Source organism: Phalacrocorax aristotelis, chromosome 2 (genome assembly GCF_949628215.1).
Source record: "Phalacrocorax aristotelis chromosome 2, bGulAri2.1, whole genome shotgun sequence".
Classification (NCBI taxonomy): Eukaryota; Metazoa; Chordata; class Aves; order Suliformes; family Phalacrocoracidae; genus Phalacrocorax; species Phalacrocorax aristotelis.
Window position 1 is genome coordinate 113,014,029 of NC_134277.1, and position 25,042 is coordinate 113,039,070.

Sequence of the window (25,042 nt, forward strand, 5' to 3'; positions counted from 1 at the left end):
TGAGGAAAATGGGCTCACACTGGAGGGAAGTCTTCAAAGCTCAGAAGATGTAGAGGGACAATATTATCTCAGCTTCGGGCATCTTAAAATAGGTACAAAATGCCCATTCATGTTTTCCTGGGAAACAGAATGGCCCTGAACCATGCTAGAAAGTTCTACAGCACATTTGTAGACATCATGTAGTACAGGAAGGGATCACTCTTGGCTATTTTGGCAGTTACTGATTTGTTCTGGATTGTTCTAAGGTCTTCTGGGTTTGCACCAGGTCGCATCGGGAGAACAGAAAGAAGACTTTGGAGAATTGCTTCTTTAAGCTGTGTTGAGTTCTCCTTAGTCACAGCTGGGAATTTGAACCCAGATACCAAATCGTCATGTGGTGGATAGTAACAAACAAGAATTTGATAACTACTAAAACACCCCAACTACCCCCTGTAGCTTTTAATTAACTATATGGGCAAGAGTTAATTTATCGTAGCAGAACCACGGAGATGTTGTCAAATAAGAATTATGGAGGGAGGTAAAGTGACATCTCTAAAATCACACAGATGTTTTGCCGCAGAAGAAGGTTAAAAATACAAGACCTAGTTCGTGACTTAGAGCTATGGTACACTACAAGTAATAGAACCGCTAATCTTTTCTAAGTCCTGCAGAGCTTGGCTGAAGTTTCTAACTGAGCTTTGTCAGCCCCGTACATATTCTTGGCTGGATAGCCTCTAGAAAGTAATTAATATTGCTATACAAACATAGTAAATCATGTTTGAAAGCTCACATGCTCACGCCAAATGGGTACTACTAAACTGTTATTGTGCCCTCTGTCATCATGTGTACATGCTCCTCTTCCCCCTCCTGCCTACATAACAGGCATGATCCATGATAGGAGGGGAAGATTCAGAGGGCATTCATCCATCTTTTAAAGATGGTGTTAGTTCTTTCACTGTGCAGGCACTTTATGAATGCTGTGAAGCTGTAATGTTGTCCTTCACATGAGGACACTGAATTACTGATCCATGCTTTTGATATAATGCATCTTGGCTGAACGGTTGCAGCTCTCTTGCTCTGGAATATTTCCAGTCAAAGACTATATTTACATCAGTTACAATTGATTCAAAATGCTTCCACAGGATCTTGAACAGGCTAACACATCTTCATAAGTTTAATCCAAAACAGAGATGATAGGTGGCTTTCCAGTAAAATGGGAATAATCACGCTTGTACCTCTAGTTCTTTGGTTTGAGTTGGTATCCCTGGTTGGTATTCAGCTGCTGCTGGGACCAGTATTTTTTCTGGACTTCCAGGTGACTAAAGATCATGCTTCCAAAAGGGACTTAGGAGGGCAGTCACCTCACTCCCATTTTCAGAAAACACTGAGGGATTCAGGAGCACAAAGCTTATGGACTTACAGGGAGAGAAAATGCTCCTGCACACAAAGTCAGTTTTGAAGGTGGTACTTAGGCTTTTAAGTCACAGAAGCAATTTTGAAAATTTGCCTTCCACTTAATTGTATACCCTTACACTCTTTGTCCTTGGAGTCCTTTTTCTGCGAGCATTAAGCTTGCCCAGTTTTCTGGGATTTTGACCACCTAAATTCACACCTTATCTTTTAAAGTTGGCTTTGATTAACACAGATGTTATTTATTCTTTTGCTTGGCAGGAGTTTCTGCAAGATCACCATAAAGTCAGCCTGTTTGTATTGTATTGTACTGTTAATCTCCTTTTCCTTTATGACATAAATGCACAATATCCTAAGGGGAAGATTACTATACATACATACAGATTCATACTTGCATATAAACATATGTATGAATACAGAGCAAAGATGGGAACAAAGGGATGGAATATTTTAGTAATCTCCTAAAAGCCTTTGTGAAAAAGTATAGATAACACATAAAATGGAAAGTTTTGTACAGCACGAACCAGGGAATCAACTTTAATTTGTTGTTTAATGGAAGACTAATTCAAGATAAAAAAGGAACAGACTATACAAAGTAGTTGGACTCATTTTGATGGGAGACAGACCTGTCAAATTAAGAGGCTGCTGTATCATGATGATCACTTACATGCAACTCACCACCTAAGGTTTTCCAAAACAGTACGTTTGAATAGGCTTTCTAATAAAAAGTAATTAAGAGAGTTGAAGAAAAACAATGTTGCTTAGAGTTGCTAAGTTCATTTTAATCAGAATTTGGTCATTATCTTAAAACAGCATTGACAGTGGAGAATTTCTAGTTATCTAGAAACATGTACATTTCTGTGTCTCACAGAGACTTTCTGAATTAGGAATCACTTTGCAGTTGCACTGCAAAGCCCTGCCTGAAAAAGCCCTAACAGCCAAGAGTGAGCTACCTTTTCTTCGCATGGACAGCATCACCTTCACTAAGAACAAACAGGAGGAAACCCAGTGATGGGAGGTTCCTCAGAATTCTTCCATTCATATGAAAAAGGAGTCACAAAATCACAAAACGCAATCTAGACAATCATTTATGCCAGTAAGCCCTATCTCCCATCCTGACCAAACACTACCAGGACTCGTAATGACACTATTTGCTGAAGAAATCCTGTTAGCGTGAGGAGTGTAACTGTCCAGTAGAAATTTCACAATAATCCTGCTGATCTGATTCTCTTTTCTAAACAAATCAATCAAGAATATAGGTAGCAAAAGTCAGATCTCCAGGGATATTAACTGCCTAAATTTCCTTTCAGTGAGTCTTCATGTTTGACAAAGGAAAAAGAAAGTACTTGCCTTTTCATACTGATCAAAGTCAATTAAAATCTGTTATGTATTCATCATATTGGACCATGATCGTCATATTGTGCTGCTTTACAGCATCTGATACCATTTCAGACTTCCTTTTGACCCCCAGTATGGGCCTTGTGTTGCCCCTACAGAGGGAATAACAAGGGAAGAAATCCTTGAAAAGTTTTCCCCAAGGCAAGGAGTATTAATTCTGCTGATGGTCATGACCCCGGCTCATATTTTTCTGCAGGGAGACTTTGGAACTGGAAAGGTTGCATTGGCCATTTCAGCATGTGCAAACTGCCGTGGAGCAAGAACTTCTAAAAGAAACTCCTCAAACACTCCTGATGTTTGCTCTGGAGTTGCAGAGCTCTGAGCGACATGCCAGCCAGCCAGCGGAAGAGAAATGCCCTGGAATTCCTCCGTGAGGGATGAGAGAGCCTGTCCGTGAGTGCTGGATTGATGGTCTATTGTTTGCATTTATTTAGACTACATAAACAAGCTTCCAGTTTCCTCAGAACAATGTGGACAAGTCCTGGTTTCCAGCTCCCTTGAATTTCTCCAGTTTTCATTACAAGGTAAACAGTTATAGCTGCTCTTCCCCTGATGCCCTGGATTTTTACCTGGTTACCAGACATAAGCACCTTCAGACTGAAAGTAGCCATTAGAAAGAGCCTGTGCTACCTGCAAATCCCCGCCTGCCAAGTGTCCAGAACCGAGCCAGATTTGAGCAAAAATTGAAAAATGTGGATTAGGATAATGTTTTTGTAAATGTAGAAGCACTTTAGTTCTTTAGCCATGTAATCTGTATGAAAGCATCACTTAAATTGTCAGACATGACTTTCCTCCCATAAAATGATATGATTCCTTGATTTTATAAATGATGAGTTTCTTCTTTCCTTACAGCTAGGTTTGCATAAAGCTCTACTTGTGCAGGTTAAAGTCTGGTCATGACACTGAGCTGAAATTCACATGAGTATCATAAACATCTATATAACATCAGAAGGCCAAAGTTTGAAAAAGCAAATTGCTGACCCCAAATCAAATGAAAGCAAAAATGGGAAAAACTGAGATTAATCAAATTTTAAGTAAAGTTTCTGCTCCCTCTGGAAGAATTTTCCAGTGCAACACATTTTTAAACAGAATAAATGGTGAGAAAAAATTGTATTATAACAATAAAATTTTCCAGAAGCACACCTTATTATTGCGTTCATGTTAATAGATTCTTGAGGTGTATTTTCGAAGTGAGGCAATGCAAAGCATGCACATGCCCATCCTGCAGCTGCTTTCACTTGCACTGTGTCCAGTTGTTTTTCTACAGTGGATCATTTTTTTTTTGTCCCCCCCTTTCCTGCCTGGTAAAGCTGGAAAATTCCACTAGTGATAACTCTGACAGCTCGCTCCCCCTCCTGTTGCTCCTTGTTTAAGAAAACAAAAGGGAGGGAGCAGGGTCTGGAAGGCTAAGAAGTTACTGATTTAGTAAATTCTGCAAGTCTTACCTCAGAGCAGAATAAAGCCTTGGCGTTATCCTTAAGGGAGCACAGCTGAGTCCTTCTGACACACAACTTCATGCTCCTAGTGGCAGTGAGTCCCTCCTCAGCCTATGACCACCAAGTTGCATATTCTGGGAGCTATCTGACAGCCTGTGATAGGATATTCTGCCTCCAGTCATACAAAGGCTGTGGGAACAAAGAGCGGTGGAGCTTCTGGCCCTTGTGGGAAATAGACTGTCACTGCTTCATCACTATTTAAAAAGTAGATGCCTTCAGGATAAATCCTCTTAGTGTGTTTTCCTGTTTGTATCAGAACTTAAACCTTTTATCCGTTTTCTAAGAGGAGAAATAAAAAAGTAATCAGCACTAAGCTGTGCTGTAATTCAGGAGAGTCCCTGTGGGGTGGCTCAGAAAAAGAAGGAGCCAATTTATGTGTTTTCTGCTAGAAGGATATGACACACTACCATTAGCATGATGCAAAAAAATCATAAATGACCAGATGCAAATTAATGATGAGCTCTCTCTGCATGGAGGTGGCTACTCCACCCAGAGCAGAAGCATAGTGCACAATGCCAGTGAGGAGGGAGAAGCAAGCCAGAGTACAGCTGTTAAGAAATCAAATATTTATGGGGAAGCCTTTCTTGCTTTTACTACAGCGAGATGATCAGTGGGAGGCCTAGATGAATACTGAAAAAAGCATGCACCAGGTTTTGTATGAACAGTGGCCCAGAATTTAGTTTGGCCACAAGATAGATAAAGTCTTGAAATCTGGGGATGAATCTGAGCTGCAGCTGGGGGATGAGGAAGAAATAACTCTTAAGCACGGAAAGCATATGAGATGGTCAAACCTTACTCCCTCTATCTAACCTTTGTTTATCTATTGAAATGCTTACACTGGTCTGTCAAACTTATAGCATTCCTGTCATCATTCCTCCAGCCTGAAATACAGGAGGAAAAGCTGACTTTCTGGTTATAAGATTGTTTTATATCCTTCACTTCCTCCAAGACATGGCTAAATCCCTTCAGCAGAGTAAAGGGAAAAGAAAGCCTGTGATTTAATTAGAACAAGCAGAGAAAGAAAGGAAAAAAATGCTGGGGAAAAAAAAAAAAGGGAAAGGACTTCCTGAATCAGCCACAGATTTTGGAAGGGAACAGAAAAGAGCAAAACCAGAAGTGGTTTAGTTTTACAGTTCATCTTGGAGTTAAATTTGCTTTGTGTTTTAAACTGGACTTAATGTTTCCTTTCTGTTTCTTCTGGTGAACTTTAAGGATCACAGAAATCCTTGAAAATTTGAAATGTTCTGGTCATTTACCACTGTCTGTAGGTCTGTTTAGGGACAAGTGTCCTTTAAAGCATAAATTGCAGGCAAGAGGGTGATTCAGGAATTTGGTAGTGGACTGTGGGGCTGTTCATACTACAAATCCAGCTGGTGGTGGTGGGGACTAGAAGCTGCTTGGCAGCTACTGCTCCCTTGCCTGAAGCGATATGATGATGCTAGTCCATATCATCCTGACTAAATACCTCTATAGTGTTACCACCTACAGGCATTCAGAAGCAACCTCTAGGCTGAATAGTCATGAGACTGCCGTCCCCTCTTCCTCCAAGGATGTCTTCTCCCTCTTTTTAATTAAGTGGTACACTGCTGCCACTATTAACTCTTCTTGAGCTGTAGAAGAAATTAAAGTCATTTGATACCTAATTCTAGGCTTTGTCTGAACAGTCAGATAAATAGAGTTTTAGGATTGCCTTTTCCCAAAGTTGCTCTCTACTGGAATTTAAACAAACCTTGGTAAGAGTGACTTAGGTTTTCCTAGTAATTAAGGTGACTTTTGGTTAGATTTGGCAAATATGAAGGTGGGTTCCCATTTGCAACCCAAATCCCTTACAGCTCGCTGCCTGTGCAGTACCGAAAAACATAGTCAGGGAGAGAGGGGAGGAAGCAGAGGCCAGCTCAAGTGCAGCAATTCACAGTAAGCATGTTGTCCTTCTGGCTGCTGTTGACAATTAAAACACTCTCCGTGTTTCAGTAAGTGCTGGGTCCTTTTGTCTAACACTAGATGTTGAGCTGGGACGTGTTAGTTAGGATCCTGCTTGCTGCAGGCTCCCAATTACAGCCAGTGGAAAGAAAGTGACCTCCACAGAGCAATTTAGCTCACCTATGGATGACATGTCTTTCTTGCTGCCCATAAAGGGAGAAGACAGTGGGGGACTCGCCAAAGAGCTGTTAAATGCTGGAAATAGGTAAATGCTCACTGGGCATTAGGTACACTTCAAATTAAGGGAACTGTAACCCTCTCCCTGCAGTGTCCTTGCACTTAACCTATTTTACCTCCAAAACCAGTATTTTCCTTAACTACAATTTAAACAAACATTTGGGTTAAAAGTCTTGCTCTATGAAACTACGTAAATATATTTAAAACTCATGTTTTGCCCTCACTCTTTCTGGACCAGCACAATGGTGAGCCCTAATCACAGCTGTCCTATGAAAAATATACAGTGGTGAACATATATACACAGGTGTCCCACCGAAGGATGACAGAGATCTGCCTGCATGCATATCTTTATTCATATTTCAGTATTCTGTTTCATGGTTTGCACAAAAGTAGCTCTAAACTAATTCCATTTATGACACATAATGATGAAATATTTCAGCAGATATACTCAATGTCTTACAGCTAATAAATACTGACATGTGCTTTCATGCTATTCTTTTTCTAAAGATAAATACTGAGACAGAAAATAGACCTGCTGTTGACTCCGTTTTATGACTGCAGAAATACATAGATTATCCTTCCAACCAGACAAATGTTTAAGCTTTTTGCTGCATCTGGACGTAAGAACCAGTCATAAACAATTAGCTATGCAAATAATGGATTTTTCAGGGCTTTGACCAAACAAGTAATAGAACAAAATCTTCATTTAAAGTTAATCTGAAATTAAGCCATTTGCTTTTCCTGTAGAAATTCAGAAGAACAAAAAACAGTTTGATCTCAGAGGTTTGTTTTACTTTTCTATTGAAAATTAAACCCACATAAATTAGAAACAAAACATTTAATTTAGAAGATGTTGCAATTAAATGTTTCAGCTTTTTCTGATTTTTGTATTTTTTTTCTTGGCTCGAAAAAATGCTCAGTAGATTATTCTGATTAACCCAAATCTTCTTTTTTCCCCCCTGAAAAAGAAATGTTTGGGTGTTTCCACCCCTCCCCCCCGGTCCCACTTCTAAATACAGTCTCTTGTTTTAACAGGTTCCTGCTGCTGGGGAATAGCTTTAAGGGTTTAGTCTAACTGGTGCCATATGGTAAGCCTGAAAATAAAACTACAAGGAAGGAACTGGAAGAATTATCATTGGATTAATTATTCCAGAAATTAAACTGGCATGATCATAATCAAGTGGTGGTTTCTTCTGAAACATGACTGCTATTTCCAGGGACTTTATATATTGATCTATTCCAGCTGTTAGTGAGCAAAAACCAGAAGCTCTTTGCCAGGCTGGATTTTACGTTAACACTGGGATATATTAAGCACACATGCTCCAAATCTGGCTTGTTTTTCATGGTAGAAAAATGACAATATCCTAAAACTTAATAAGTGATGTATTTGAAAGCAACTATGTAGATAGGAAGAAGATAGTCATTCATGGCCAAGCAGTCCAGACTTGACATCAGCTCCTCAGATGCCATGAAGTATTAAACTTTCTCTTAGGAGATCTCTGAAGATCTGCTTCTTCCGCCTGGGCTTTGGCAGGGGATCTGTGAAGTTTCCTACCTACATTCATGATCGATTAAGATTTAATTGTGGTCTTAGCTCTAGCTAGGAGACCATTAATTTACAGAATAGGGATTTTTCAAAAGAAACTACTTAACCTCAAGACCATTCCGACATAAAACCAGTCAGGCAAGAGAAGAAGGTTTACAGAGCATGACAAAAGGATTGCAAAATGTGCAGTGCCGATGTTTGAAAACTGTGGAACAGAGAAACCCTTGCAGTGCCTGGAGGAAGGGTTTTGTTTTGCAACGCCCCGTGCCTCACAGGAGGCCCATGGCTGGCTGCTGAGCTGGGTTTCACAAACATGCTGAGGTGGCATTCTTTATCTGCAGTAACGCTCGGTGTCAGCTGCGAAGGTCACCTTGACAAATGAACTTGCCGGATGGAAAAAACCTCCTCCACTAGTAAATGAACAGGAAGGGATTGAGCTTGTTTTCCAGTGCCCATTGCAATAGCCACATACCAAGGTCATATGTACACTGGAAACAGTGTGTGGAGCCATGTGATGGGGGAGCCATTTTTTGTGCTGAATTTACAAACACAGAGGTTTTTTCAGGTGGCATTTTGGTCTTTGGAGGAACACTATTTTGCAGCTTAATTTTCAGTCACCTGATGACTTTTGACAATATTCTATTAGGTCTCCGCAACAAAAGCTTGTCTTACTTGTTGCATTAAACTGTATCAGAGAGAAGTTGTTAGTTATCCTAATCCCAAGGATTTACAGTGCAAATTCCCTGGGGAAGACACTTATTTTCCCTTAGAGACACCACTTCTTTCAAAGCTAAACAGGCCAAGATGGCCAAGAATAAAAAGATGACAGTCTGATAGAAGAGTCACTGACTTAGGAGGAAGTGAATAACAAACCCTATCAGTCACCTGGCAAGAAGATGAAGAAAATAATTACTTGCTAGTATCTCTGAATTTCAGTGTATTTTCACCTGGAAAGAAGGACCTGAGCTGACAGTGTGTAGCACTACCATTCCCTACATTCACCAGGACCAATTTCTGGCTCTTGCTCCTCTGCAGCGACAGTCTGACAGTGCTCACACCCTGAACCAGGTGTGGCCTTGAAGAGGCTTTTCAAGGTACAGTTTGAATCACCCCTCAAGAACAGTGGAATTCTGACCCTTAAAAGTAATTTTTTTTGCTGATCCCCGGTCTGCTTTTCCTCATCCCAAAGCATCTTTCCAAACCGGTCTTTCTGCTATTTCTTCTCCCTGATGTTGCCCCATGACTTTGACGTGCAGAGAAATGTTAGGGGTAGGGTTCCTGCAGTCTAAAATGATTGTCTGCCTCTCTTCAAAAAAAGAATATTCATAACATATGATGTGGGCTGAGGGTTCAAAGATTATTATAAAGACTATAGAAAACACAGAATGCATGACATCAAGGGCTGAAAGATTACTGCAGCTTGAGCAAAAACAGAGGAACTTTGTCTAAACCCAAACAAAGCCAAGCAACGGATAAAAGCCCTGGCTTACTGATTACCAAATGTAAGACATTTACTCCCCCTCCTCCCTTAGATGTTAACCAAGCAGTGCTAAACTAACTACAGCTAAACCAGTGTAATGTAACAGAGATATTTTTATATTAACAGATGTTCTTCACTAATGGGACTTTAAAAGTAACAGTAACTGCCAAATTCATATTTGGCCAGTAACCTTTATTTTAAGAAATGGAGTAAGTTTCTGCTGAGTTTCTAATGGTCTATTGACCAATTAATTTCTCCTTAAAGGTGAGGATTTAATTTGAACAAAATATCTTACTAGTTTCATCCATTAGGTAATGTTAATTTAATCAGCAATGTTACCGTAGGGGGACTGTAAATCATGAAATGTGTTCCAGTAAAAGTACTTAAAAAAAATTGTTAACTAAATAGGCATTACATCTGAAAATTCTGTTGGACACTAACAGACAAAGGAAAAAAGAAGTTTTTACTTTCTATACATAATTATGGCTCTGAATATGCTCAATCAGTTACAAATGTCCAGTCTCCAAAGTTCATTCCTTTAAACAGAAACACACATAAGTCAAAGACATGTCTAATTACCATGTATAATGTAAATATTAGGTTGTTCTAAAATTTTGTTAATTATTTGACATGAAACCAGAACTGGGCTTGGCAGGCCGGCAGAATTCAAGAGGCCCATCTTGTACAATGCAGCAAAAAAGAGGGTAGGAGAAAAGAAACTTTTATTAGCGAGTTTAAAAGAAAGAATCCATGTTAACCACTCCACTTTGAACCATCACAGACATTTTATCATAAAAAATAAAATATGAGAAATCTGAAAATATTAGCGTAGAGATAAAAAAGAACAAAAGAAGAAGCAGCTCCCCTCAAAAGTAAACATAATGTGATTGTTTATCATTGCCACAATTCGATGGCATTAGGAAAGTGACAGTAGCTGAGGCCACAGATCGCCCTTGCCTGACTTCAGTCCAGAGACCTAGAGCTCACCATGTTCAGTGCTTGGCACACTGAGTGTGGCCAAAATCCTGTCCATGCCACCTGAGGAACCAGGACCATCTCTAGCACTGCTGAAACCGGTGTTTTGCCCCTACTCCTGCATGTCTAAACGGCTGCAGCGGGTGCAAACTAGCGGAGACTCAGGCCCCCAAAGGCACTTTTATCTGCTTGGGAAACAGGCATAGACCTTTTTAAACACAAATGCCTTCACAATCCTGGATGAGGTTCCTGCTTGCTTTCAAGATCAAGGTTTTTATCAAGATTTAGAGATCGCTGGCTTCAACAGCACTGTCCAAACAAGATATACCCAGACCTATGGTTTTCATGATCAGCGATATGAAGAGCACTTCTTCAGGGCCAGCAGTCACCTGCTGTTTCCAGCTTTTCTTTCTTAGTACCTCTCACACTTGCACAACTCCAGCTGGGAGGCCTGAGGACACCAGCCGTCTGACAATGCCACAGGTTTTATGTAGTCCTGCGAGATCATTATCGGAGTTATTTCCTCTTGCAACACACACTATTGCATCAAGTGCTTCAGCTCCCTGTTGTTCATGTAACAACTGGTACTAACCCCAGCGCCTGCAGTTTCACCAGCAGGACTTCTTTGGCATTGGCAAGTCAGAAGAAAAATGCTGATTATGACTAATAGAAAGTGCTGGATCAGAGAGGAAAAATTAAAGATGTTTGATAAGGGATGGCATTTCAAAATGGTTTTCCTGGCAGCACTGTCAAAACTGCAGTAAAAACCTCCTTTGCCAGCCATCACAACTGCAGGCAGCACTTGTTGGATGCTCTGATGGGTAAGGATTTCACATGGTCCCAGTTCTTGTTTTTCTGCAGATCCATATGATCTGAGAGGGCAAATTATGCCTTATAGGACAAGCGTTATTAACTTACTTGGTGGTGGGTTATGGCAGATGGGAAAAAGCACGTGTTTTAAAGAGGGGGGGCAGTGAAATCTGACAATGTCACCCACACAGGACACATACAAGCACTAACTGGTGAACACACCCTTTATCCCCTGCCCCACCAGCACCTGTGTCGGGGTGTGGGTGCAAGAGACCTGCCAGGAAATCCCATGGGGCCCTGTCTTGGTAGGGCTGCAGTGCTGTGTCTAGTATTCTGGCCTAATTCCAGTGTACATCGAGGCCTGCTTACAGTACCTGTGAAATTTCAGTCTGCTGCTTATGCCACCTCTGCTCATTGCATTTGTTTCTGTGTGCTGTGAAAATGTTGTTGTTGTTGATGTTGTTGCTACTATTATTATGCACTGGAGGTGTGAGTCAGAAGCAAAAGCCTCCTGGGTGCTAGTGCTTTGTACCAGCTACACTGAAAAATGCTGTTTACCATCAAAAGCCTGCATCCCACGTCTGTCCATGCAGAGAGCTGTGCTCCCTGGCCATGTCCTGATTGCAGTTCAGGTAGAAAATGTCATTTTATACCTCTAAGATAGCTATAGTTCAGAGATGGAATTGATTCTTTCTCACTACATAAACTCAGAAAGTTAGGGGTATAAGAAAAAGATAACTATAACAACAAAAAGTCAGAGACTTTCCTGTATTCAATTACATGGCAATTTTAAAGGTGCTGTCTTGAGTCCTACAAGGCATGGTGCTCTGGTCCCGTGAAGAATTATTTCTAGCCTCAGAGGGTACGGACGTATGTGCAGACATGCAAGGCTTTAATCTAATCAGTGATCCTGGATTATACTTCGTCTTTTTCAGGACCTAGGCCAATTTTATAACTTAGGAAAAGAGGTAAATATTTCCTTTATTTTTGTTTTTCTTTCTGGAAGGCTGCTTGGAGAGTATAGCAGCTATTTGAAGATGGCTGGAGGTTGGCAATGCTGGTAAAATGTTGTTGTGGGGTAAATGGAGAGTGAGCAGAGGGCAGGTGAGGGGTGGTGTTCTTGGGGAGTGTGGTTTTCCACATGGCTAAAATGCTGGGTGTCTACACTTTGGTAGCACAGCTCATGTACTGCAGGCAACTAAAGCACACTGCACACACACATTCATGTACTAACGCACAAATGAACATGGGAGAGACCATACCATGGTGAACATGTACTCTTCAAGGAATTTTAAAGCACCGAGTAATGATCAGCTGATAGGGGAATTATGCAGCCTGCCCCTGAAACTAAAACCTTGACCAGTCTTGCCATGACAGCAAGAAGTGTCTCTCCTTGCTTTGTCATCCCTTTCTCATTATAGTCTTCAGACTGGTTACAGATCTGGCTATAAAATTTGAAAATTTGCTTCAGATTTGTAATTTACAGCTGCTTTTCGCAAAGATTGACTGTTATTGGAAAGAGATAGAAGTTGGGTGTAGAGAAGGTGCACCTTGTGGTGACAGCTGTGTTTAGAGTTATTGACTTCAAGTATTTCATGCAGTGTACACTGTCAGACGCACTGCAAATCCCGGTTTTCTAGGGATTTCTTTGATTTGATTTAAGAGCCCATTGCCCCTTTGGCATATACACTGACAATGCTTGAGAATTTATTACTTTCTCTCCTTTCTCCTCTGAAGTTTTTCTTTTTCACCAGGTTGAGCAAAAGGAATTTTGAATAACTCCAGGTAGGACCTCATTTCAGGCCAAAATATTGTCCCCTGGAGTTTCCCTAGAGGCCAGTGGCATATACTAGAGTTTCCACAGTGGGCAACCAGTGGCCTAGCCCTGCTTGGCACTGACTATTCAAAATAAAAAAGGAAAAACTATGAGGGTTGGGGTGGGGTGAGGAAGGAAAAATCTTGGTCAGAAGTGCCAGGGCTCAGAGCAGGAAAGAGATTTTTTTCTACAAATCAGAAAAATTAAGCAAAGGCAGATTCCTGTGAGGTGCTCAGCACATTGGCCACAATCCAGTAAAGCACTTAACATTATGTTGCTCTGGAGAGTGCCATCGGGAACAACCTAAGCACGAAGTACCCAGCAGGATCAAGCTCCAAATGGGGACCAGACATAAACCAGATGGCATTATGTTAGCTTTGCCATATTAATAAGCTCTTTGGTTTGCTTTTCAATATCTCTCTCTTATTTTCCTCTTTCTTGCTTTGCCTTTTCTATAAAACAATCCATACGTGCACTGGGAGAGGAGGGCAATATACTGAAATTGCCCCTTAACACTTTTCACAAACATGGAGTTAAAGCAAGAGCTGGGAGAACTGCTGCTTGTTTTTAACCTAAACTTAAATCAGCAGTGCTTAGACAAGGACCATTGGGAGTTTGAAGCTGCTGAAGGAAGGAAAACGCTGACTCTGTCCTCTAATGTGCTCCCCAAATGTATGTGGTGAGTGTGCCATTCATTGCATTTGAGAGTATCAGCGGCTGCATCAGAGGTTATTCCAATGCCTTGGGGTTTTTTGGGCATGGGTACGGGAGCAGGTAGGATGGCTGAGCAGGAACAACAGAAGACAGCCCTCTGGCTGTTCATAACCTGGGGTCAAACTGAACTGAAGCAAGACTGCTGCCATGTAGTGCTCAGCATTCATGTAGTGCTCAGCACTGAGGTCACCTGCCAGGAGGGAGAGGGAAGAGAATAAAACCCTAGTTGCCACTTTGTTTTTTCAAACAAGCTCCTAGCTTTCCACTTCTTCCTTTCCAGCATAGCTACAACTATCTCCAGTACTTCCTCAGACCTGTGATTTGTGCAGATGCCAGCTTTTACATGGATGTTTTTGAAACTGAACACTGTCTGACTGGAAGCCACCCTAGCTGGAGCTGCTTTCCTGCAGGGAGGGCACAGCAAGCAGCCAAGGTGGGACGCGTGCCTCTGTGCTGCTGACACTGCTGACTCTCATGACAGAGTGGCCCAGGCTCAAGTCCAAGCCTCAGAGCCTGAATTAGGGCAAGCCAGCTGGCTGCCAGGCGGGTTAAGGGTATTTCTCTTGCACAGGCTGCAGCCATCACTTGTGCTGGAGCTGTGCATGCATGTGGGTTGTGCAATGAGACTTAGGAAGAAATTTCTGTGATGATTTTAGCATTTGGGCAACTGGAAATAGAGCTGACAGAGGCACCAGGACTTTGCTTTCATGACTACATTAATCTTCTCCTGGCCTTGGAAAGACATTTTAGATGAACTTAGCACATGTCCTCAAAGAGCTTTCTTTCTCAAAGTTATTTTTGCTGTGTATCCTGCACTGATGAATGATAATGCCAGTGAAAAGGCCAATATAAATCAAATTTCATTTGATAATCATTTTAGTAAGGATGCCTGGTGCTGTGCTGTTATCGAAGAGATTGACAGTTGACCTCCCATGGCCCAGAACTTTTGAGATACATGGATTAAACAGATGTTTTTTTCCTATCTCGGAAAGTGGTGTTAAGGACAGGAAGAAGCACCAATGCCCCCGTTTCCATATCTATGTATCACCTAAGAGAATTTCTTTCTTAGATGTAGTTACAGAGATCTTTTTGTCTAGGGGAAAGAGTTTCAGATGCATATCATTTTAAGAACTGAGACAAATAATGTTATTGCTACTGCTGGAAAAGTTCTTGGTTGGCAACCGAGATATATTAGCTGTTATGTGAACGCTTAGTCGATGGCAGATGTGGCATAATTCAGAGTTATTCTGCCATGGAATAGGTAAAAACGTAGTTAAGTAACTTTGTTTTTGCCCCATGCAAAAAGAGCAGGCCCCTGGACATTTACAAAAGTTCACAATCAGTGTGGTGGATTGTAAGTCATCACAACTTGCTTGTGTTTCTGAGTCCTAATAGACTAGGAGGGAATGAAAGCAGTTTGGAGGTGGCTGGCTACTGGACAGCACCTATGGGCTTGGTGGGAATTTGACAATAACTTTTGATCAAATAAGAAACAAACTGAAACTAAGCCATTTTATATTTGTGAACTGCCTATTCCTCTAAAGTTTCCTCCAGAACATCTCAGATAGATGCAGTTGTCACAGCTCCAGGAGGGACATGAATCTGTGGGAAGCTATTTTGTTTGTTTTTCCTACACTTTCTGTCTATATGTCGGCCATAGGCAGAGCTACAGTTCTGAAAACTGACAGGGAAAGTTTTCTGGCCTCATTGTAACACTTTGAGGCAATGAGATGGGACATGGGTCAGGAGTACCCCAGAGCACCTTCTGGTACATCCCACAGTCAAGCTTAGAAATTGCAGTGTCCATCTGTGACAAAAATACAATTAAAAAATTTTGTATAGAATATTTCTATATGAAACAGAATGTGAATAATAATGTGTGAATCAGGCCCAGTGAACACTGAGGGAAATATAGGGCAAGTGTTACTAAGAACTTTATGATCAATTTTGTGTCTAATGAAAATTAAGCAACTACAGCAATTCAAAGGAGCCACAGAGCTGCTCTTGTTATTAATCTTGTCATTAGGGTTAAAACCAGCCCATCCATCAAAAAGTGTTCAAAGTGCTTAGAAATAGAGCAAATCAGAAAACTTTACATGGTACAGACAGTAGAAGTGTATAAGTCAATAATTTCCACTCAAGATATTGTCTGGTTAGTTTCTTCATGCAAAATAAACTAATTTAATTTTCGTTAGGCAAACATAGGATCATAGCATGAGGTCATAGGTAACCAAGAAGATACTTTCTTATAATTTCCAGGGAAGCAGGACTTTCCTGTTTACATATTGTATAGGAGAATAGTCAGAACTCAAATACAGTGTAGTAAATAATTTGACCGTAGGCATTTCAAGGGTTGCATCAAAGAAATGTACAGACTTGATCTTTCAAAAAAGTTCTCCCATCATATCCAGTATGAACGTATGTTTTCTTACACTTTCTTTATTGAAATGCCTAGTGATGTCACTGTGTTTCTGTTACTTGTTTAGACTTCTATATATAGAGAGTATATAGAGTAACTATTTTGATTTCAACAATCAGTATTTAATATTCTGGTCACAAACTTTCTTTTCCACATAATGCAATTACAGAACTTTTCAGCAGCTTTCATTTCAACAAGTGCATGATTAAATCAGTAATTTAAATAAAGCACCACATCAAAACTAAATCTTGAAGTTGAGAGTCATTTAAAACAAGCTTCAGCTAAAGAATTTTGCATGATCTTTCATCTATTTTCATCATGGTTTTGGTCTATCCTTCACTTCACTACTTGGTAATGGAAGAGTGTATCTACTCAGTAAGATCTCTTCTAATGCTGTCAAACGTGTCTCATTTTCAAAGACTGACTAGACAAGTTTTCTTTGATGACAAGACAAATACAAATAATACCTTAATGATTGGAAGATTCCTTGATTAGGTTTCTGATTGATTGTTGTATTATTTCATTTTATCTTTACATAAGCTACACATTCTGCAGATACAGACAGGATGACATAAATCTCCACCAATCTTCTTATCTTAAGCACCTAAGAATTATATTAATATCCATTTAAATTGATGTCTATGATCAAAATCAACTCAGTGGTTCATCCCTAAAAGGCACAACATCAACTGTAAAGACCAAGATACCTTCCTCATTCTCAAAATCTGCAGGACTTATTGCAAAACCACAGAAGAACAACCAGTCAAAACTCAAAAGTAGTATCAAAAGCATAGAGAATATCATGGTAGAAGAAAAAAAAATCCCACAGCTTGATACTTACAGAGTTTCTTAAAATCTAGCCACTTTCCAGCTGCCAGCCAAATGATTGCTGTGGATGAGGCAGAGACACAAAGAGCATATCCTTTGTTACCTGTCCACACGGCTATTTGAAGTCTGCTGAAAAGCAAACTTCTGAGCAGCTATATAATGACAAAATAACATGAAGGAAAAACACATACATGATTTTGCGTCAGCTCTCTTGCTTTCTGCACAGCAATTCCCATGAAGATCTCAACGTAGAATATTTTTTTTGCTGTTAGTATTACTCACTTTGAGTTTTTATAGCTGCTTGGAGATCTGCATCATTGTATTTGATTTCAGCTAATCAAGCATACAAATGAACAGGAATGCAGACACACAGCACTGTAAAAAACACAGAAGGAAGTTTTTTCAAACAAAATCCCTCTATTAGGCAGCGGTTCCAGTGATGCAATCAGAATAGGAAGGAAAGTCTGTGTTGCTTCACTGTTTTGTTTGGATTTGGGGGTCCAGTGCTAACTTGTGATAATATTTCCATTCGTAAGTATATTTCTCTGAGGGTAATCCAAAAAAATGTCTATGATGAATCTAATAGGAAAAATATCCCATTGAACTTGCTAAGTTTTTCCATCATGAGTGACCATTACAGAAATGCCCCGCTCAACTATCTTTCCTGTGTAGTTCAGCAGCTTTTGAAGTTTATTGCTTTTTATTAAAGTCCAATAAATGCACAAACTGGATTCAGTAGAAATGTAATTAGAGAAAAATTCAATTACTGATTCATGCCTGTGAGGAATTTAAGAGTTTTTAAATAAGAGAATGGAGTGCATAGAATAAATGACCAAAAAGAAGCACTGCAATGCGTATCAAGGATATCAAGTTGTTTGCAGAGACATCTAGATCTTTAGAGACAAGCCGAAAGCCTATTGCCGCCAAGAGGAGTTTTGGATCTGACCTTAAATGTTGTGAGATGTCAATTACATTTGTAATCCAACGGTTCAACTCTCTATAACCTCCACAATTCAACAGTTAAAACAAACATGTCCTCTCTACAGACATGACTTATCTGATTGGCCCATCACCCCATGTAATTCTAAACAGGATTTTCCAGGTGACATGTACAGAACACTGTATCATCTCTCTGGCTTTAGGTAGCTTGTTTTAAATGTGAGAAAAGCCAAGGGTGGCAGAAATGTTAGCTTAAGCAAACAGGATTTTTCCTTATGTCTCCCAAACATAAAACACACAGCAACAGTTTTGCAGAGTGAGCAAATTCTTTTAATCAAATATAAATGTGATATTGAAGATTAAAAAGTTTCCTCTTCTTCTTCACTCCTCTCAGTGTGCATAGGTATGTGTTGTTCATTGTTTATCCCTGAGACCTACTTATTGCTTTCAAGTGGTCTTCAGAAGATGCTAAATTCGTTCTGCTGTAACCACAGTATAGGGCATTATTCCTTTTATAGGTTGTCACAAATGATGGAAAAGTGATGTTAAGTTTTTAACTAAATACAGATCACAGAAAAGCACAGAAAACTAATACTGAGCTTATCTTCAACTATACCAATTGCTTAAGTATATTGATGTCAGCAAATATTCTAAGACTCTGTGAAGATGGCCAAGGCCATAAATATGCATTTTCTGTAAAGTTATCAGAAAAACTTTTCACACTATCTATTATTTTCCTGGCTGTTTCTGGTACCTGATGCAAACTGATTTACTTAATTTCAAAGATGAATCCAATACTAAGATTAAATTTATTCGACATCTTCAAACTTCGCCTATCAAATATGCTGCCACTGCTATGTCCAGTGAATGCATGGGATGTGGCTGTCTGCAAGCTTTAGGGTAACCCCACAGATGCATATCATTTCAGTGTTTGTTCATTTCTTTTGTTGCACAGCCTGAGGTCCCCGTTGGTTTGGATGAAATATAAAAACTACCCCAGTGATGGAAATTCATCATCAATAGTCTCAAAGGAGGTAACTTAATCTCGCTGCCCACTCCACTGATATAATTAGGAATGCACTTTGTCAGCCTTTGAGGGTTTAACTACAGCTGGCTGGGTTCAAGGCAGTCTCAGAAACCAATCTGTTCTTAGTAACACCATCTCCTTCACAGAATTACAGGCATACTTTCAGCGGCTATACCCAGCTAACTGCTGAATGATGTTTTTCCACCCACTTATGCAGTGGTCAATGTCTTTTTCAGCATAACTGAAGCCCTGGATCAATGCCATGAAATGATTCAGAAGCCAAAGGCCGAACTGACAGCTCAGGAATAAAGGTTATGAACCTTATTTACAGTGTTTGAATGTGGCTCAATTCAGCCTCTGAACATCATCATATTGCTGATCCAGTTGACGAGATTTAATTAGAAAAGAGATTCTAATGGATATTCAGATGCTGACTGGCCTATCTATTGTTTAAGAAATAAAAGGTATTTTAGGCTCTATTCTCTAGGAAAATCAGAACTCTACTTCACGTGGATTAGCTAAGTTAGGGGAAAAAAACCTAACAAAAATTTAAAATCTTTAAATTTAATCAACAGGACCACTTCTGGATCCCTGTAGTACTGTTGACTCTTCTGCTGGAATCCGCAGAGATTCAGAGGATTAATACCTTCATAGTATTGTCAATAAGCATTTCTAACTGAATATCACAAGTACCATTCCTTTTTCATGCGCTTTGCTCTGGTAGGAATCTAATTTGCACAAATGAATGAGATATTCTGTTATGTTTCAAGTAAGTTGGATAAAGATTCCCCTCTGGTCTGCAAAATACTGGAAAAACATGCAGTATAACTTTATACCTATTTACTTCATGCACCTAGACCTGAAAATACGAAGACTAACCTATTAATCAGCAGAGTGGCCTGTTCAGAAAAAACATACCCTTTTTTTTTTCCTTATCAGTCCTGAAGCATTAGTCCAAACACTTCGAATTCCAACCTTCAAGTTTCCACCTACAGCGGTGTCAGTGGGCTGGACACAGGCTCCCCTGGGCAATAAGCCCTATAGCTGTGGTAGTGCAGCACTCTGCCTGCTTATTGCCTTGGGCAAAATGCTGTGCTAACATCACTATACGGCTCCTGGACACAGGCAAAGGGGGGTCAGATTTGCTTGCTGCCATCCCATGAAAAGATATTCCAATATCCTGTGTTGTAATTGTTACATGGTAATCATGAAATTCACTAAAGCCATGGATTTATCACCTTGCTGTTAAACCTTATAGTGTCAGACTGAACTTTTTGGTTTTTTTTTTTTCACTGCTGTATTTTGTTCCTTTTTCCCCGTAAGATAGACTTTCAATAATTGTCAGAATACAAGCATCACAATTGGGCCTTACATACGCATAGTACACAAATTTCAGTGTCTGGTGTCTGAGAGCAAAAAAGGACTGCAAATTAAATAAAAACCCAATACACCTCCTTCCTGCTTCAGTAAGTCTCCTTGTAAGTAGGAGAAGGTTAACTGTGAAAAGTACAACTTATTATATCTTTTAGAGTTCTTGATAGCACTGTTTATTATAGACGTCCTCATTACCCACATGAATATCATACCCCATGTTTGAATCTGGAAAAAGAAAATGGGCCTCCAAGGACATCCTATGACAATAAACTCCCCGTACAAATAGGCGATTACTTAAAACTACAGTGACTCATTGTTGCCTGGCACATAACATAATTAACTGCAGATTTACTTGTGTTCAGTGTAGACTGAGGCAAGCTGGTTTGGTTTACATGGTCTTACAGCCTTGCTGAGTGTGGCACAGTTAACTTCAGGCCTGGGTTAGCTAAATCTTATAAAAAAGATTGAGTAGTCAAAAAAAGCCATAAGAGATGGAGTCCATTAAGTCCATTAAAGATGAAATGCATCTTGACCACACAAACCAGCTGCAAAGTCAATGCCCCTCCCAAAAATCTGTGGTGTGCTTTCTAAATACACAACATGGAGGACCTGTAGGTTGGAGAAGGCTTTTCAGAAACTGACAGAGTAGATTCCATTGTTTGCTTATTTTTAATTGCCACTCTTTGTCAGAGGCAACAGATGGCTTGAAGACATATGATTGAAAAAGATTCCCGTTACTATTTGACTTGTGCAATAGGTAATTCTAATGTTTGTCATATAATCTGTGAATAGCCAATGACACATGGGTAGCCTTAAGATTCATACTCCATACCTGGACTTGTACATATTGTACACACACACACATATAAATAAGAATAAATGAATACTTCCAGAAACCTCATATTTCCAATGTTATCCTTAAATTCTTGTGGTTTAAGTGCTTTTGCTAATTGAAAGAGAGAAGGAAGGAAGAAAGTAAGAAAGCAAGGCAGCATCAAAGGATTGCAGGAGATCACTGGGGATTATGGGGAAATTCATCCTCTGAGTGGAAGAAGGACCTTCCACAAGGCGGACACGATTGTTTCAACAGGAGGCTAAAAACTCCCACATAATAAAAAGATCCCTCTCCTGTGCTTGGCCAGCTGTTCCTGCTTCCTTCTGCCCACCCTCTCCCCAAAAGTGAGCACTTTAAATGTGAAATCCTGCTGCAGCCTGAGTACAAAGACTTCCCTTGTCTCTGTTCATCAGGATAAGCTCACTATTTCCTTTCACTTCCTTGCACATGCATGATATGGGCACCATCTGGCCCAGAAATGGCCAAGGACAGCCAAGCCCACAAAACATAGTCAGAGAATGCCCTAGGCTCCCCTGCTCCATGTTTCAACTGTATCTACAGCAAAGATTTTAAGTTAATCTCTGACACATCCAGATAAATATTTACAAATTGAGATTTCAAAATATTTGAATAATGGAGGGGAGTATTGCAATAGGAAGACAGGCCTAGTCACCATTATGTTTTAGTTATCTAAGACTTCATACTGATGTCTTATTCTGCAAGAATCCTATTAAATAGGAAGTCAGCCTGAGCTGAGACAAGAGATAGCATAATCAGATCATGCCCTGTAAGCAAAGTTATTGACAAAAAGATCTGAGTTCTGATGGCTTGATCCCATTACCACTGAATTCAGAGGTAAAACCTGCATTACTACACCTAAGTATCCATTAACTCAGTCCATGTCTATAAACAAGGCTTATATCCCACTTGATGTTCCTGGAGGATTTATTATTGACCTTTAATTAAATCAGAATATAAAAAAGATAGCGCATTTCATGTTAGATTGAATGCTACAGCTATCCAGTTCTTGCTCTCATACTAACGTTAACCTTAAAAAGGATCCGACATCCTCACTTTTAGATGCCCTTTTGACCACTAGGTATGATCATTACTGGACCAGAAAATAAGCTTCGATGATATTTTGTTCTTAGCTTTTATTAGCCAGAGAAAGAGAAACTCATGGGGAGGAGGCTCTCCATCGCCATACCTAGAGTTTGCATAGACTAACCCACAGCCTGGGTAATTGCAGACTCTCTGATGTCTGCAGGGGTGCAGCCAGCGAGGAACATACTACTCAGTAAGTCAAATTCAGGCCTTGTATAAATTTGTTATTGCCTGCCCATATCTGTCTATTAGGAAGTTAGTATTTTTCTGATTAGCTGTAGTAAAATATGAGGACTTACAGCTCTAGAGCTTTTTCTATCTCTGGTAGCAAACTGTGAGAGTCACCTGATGTCTGATGTCCTGAGGTTTCACCCACAGATGTTTAAAACACAGTTCTCTTGCTTGCCTCTTGCTTTACTTGTCTTTCAGCTGGTAAATGATACTAACCCAGCTGGACTTCTACATGTAATATAAGTTTTCAGTATATACTTCCCTCTGTCTCTCTGCATAGGTAGGGCTCCTCTACCCTCCAGAAAAAAGGCCTATCGTCATTATTTTGCTCATTGTACGCTCAGTGCAACTTCTGCACAAATAGATATTATAAAAGGTTTATATAGTCCTCAGGTGGAAATTCAATAATTGCAACACTTAGTAAGAGATATCTCTGTCTCTCCTTTGTTCAGTCTTCTTCTGTCTAAACATGCAGCATAGGTCTGTCCTAAACTGGATGATTTTGCACATCTGAAAACCCCACAGGCTTACAGTAGCCAAGTATTACACATAGCATCCTAAATAAGAAAACATAACTGTCTTCAAACAAACAAGCTGATAATAGGATCCCTGCTCCAGTGCTTGTTCCACTCTCCTCTGAGACTCTGGCAGTGTCTGGAAAGTTAACAGATACAGGCAGGGGGAAAAACGCATTACAGAGACAAGGGATCCCTCACACAGCATCAGTCTTTCCCTTGCATTAATTACAAGGGACGTCAACTCAAGCACTTCTGGTGACCTCTTCTAAAACAGCCTTTCAGATAATATTGGCTCTTTTTAAAACAACCTGTCTTTTAAACCATTTCAGCTTTTGACTTTAAAATCACCACTTAAATGCCATTCCAAAATCCATAGCCGCATGTGTCTGGTGGGACTTGGGGGTCAGCTGTAAATGGCCCCACCACACAACGTCCTTTGGGCGACATTTGTTTTCTCATTCCCATTTTTATTTGCACACAAGAAGGAGAATGAGGTTATAATACCTGTGAAGGTGGTCCCTCTCCTGTCCTCCTTTGTTCCTCTCTTCCTCCCGCCCCCTTGCATTCTCTTTTTATCTTCCTCTTCTGAGCCCTTAGCATATACAACAGGACTTGGATGACCACTATGGGGCCTGTTTCCGCTGAGAGAGAAAGAAGGAGGCAGATGAAGGGGCTAAAATGCCATATAGGATGCCTGGCTTCAGTCACCAGGTTGGGCCGTGACACTCTTCTCCCAGTTTCCCTCCTGTGCTCTTTTAAAGCACCCACCATGGTGGTACCTGAAGGCTGCACGGAACATGGTCCCACCCTAATGGCGGGCATGCTGCCTGCTAGCCTTACACTGCTGTGCTGCCTGGCCAGCTGGAGCAAAGCACTGCTGTGGGCCAAGTGCTTGCCAGTACTGTGGTTAGCCAAAATCCAGGATGTTAACTTAATTGTTTGCTATGGATATTCCGCACTATTTCAGGATGTGATTCTATGTTTGTACAGTGCTAACCAGATCCTTTTCAGATACTGTTCTAGCTAGGACTTTTACTAGTGTTCCATAGTTGTGTCTTGCAGTTCTTACCACCGCACATTTTCCAAACATCTACACTGAATTATTTTGATCTCCTGTGCAAAAATCACACTTTATGGTTCTTGATTCCTGGCGGTTTGTTATGCCAGTGCTGTCAGTCTGCCAGATGCAAACTGAAGGTGTCTGTGTAGGGTATGCAGGGCTTTCAGGTCTTATGTTTTTTTTTTTTTGAGGGCAGCTCCAACCCCTGTGTAATCAGAGATAAGTGACTTAGTTAAAAATGAATGGGACAGCTGGCTAAATGCTCAACGAAACAAAATGATCAAAGGGACAGTGCCAGATGTTTTCCATCAGCTCTACATATGGAGGTACCAGGGAGAGCAGCAGGAGCACCAAACTAAAAAGAAACCAGAGAAGCCAACTCTAGTTTCAACCATAACATGACGAACTGGCTATAAATACTACATTCCTCAGTGAGGCTCCCAGAGGACATTCTGTAGGTATTTCTAAAACCTACAGGAAAAGCATGTCTACTATTGTCTGACTTATTTATATGCATCCTCCCGGTAAGTATATTGTTAAGAATCATCATTCTTAGTATCTATTAAAAATATACTTTAAAATAATATTTTAGAAAGCTGCTAGGAATTACAAAAAGTATTTTTCCACAAGATGTATTTTTTTGCCCAACCTGTGCCAATACAGTTTTTTCCTAGACTGCTGTTTGTGGGGATTTTTTTACCACTTTTAGTATATGCTAAAATTTTAATTTCAGAGTTTTTGAGTCCAAGTTACTGCAAGAGGCCCAAGTCAGGTCAAGATTTACTGTGGAAAAGGAGCCAGCTTTTTATTTTTTTCTTCTGGGGAAGTTTATGGTAGAGTGAGATAAATATCCAAAATATTTAAGGTTGTTTATCCTGCATCACTTAGAAGGCATTCTTGACATCATTTGTATACAACTGAGCAGG

The 25,042-nt window shown here is 40.2% G+C and overlaps 1 protein-coding gene across 4 annotated transcripts in view; it reads right to left on the bottom strand.

The window, feature by feature from the left end:
* Window positions 1-25,042, bottom strand: part of ARHGAP28 (Rho GTPase activating protein 28) — a 76,098-nt gene that overhangs the window by 45,790 nt on the left and 5,266 nt on the right. The window contains exon 1 of one of the 4 annotated variants that reach the window (XM_075084718.1): window positions 17,220-17,328. The exons of 2 other annotated variants lie outside the window; for them this stretch is intronic. The gene's annotated coding sequence lies outside the window, so the exon portion shown is untranslated. Of the gene's footprint in view, window positions 1-4,232; window positions 4,373-17,219; window positions 17,329-25,042 lie in introns of those variants that run through there. One more of the 4 variants, XM_075084717.1, reaches the window with a different exon arrangement.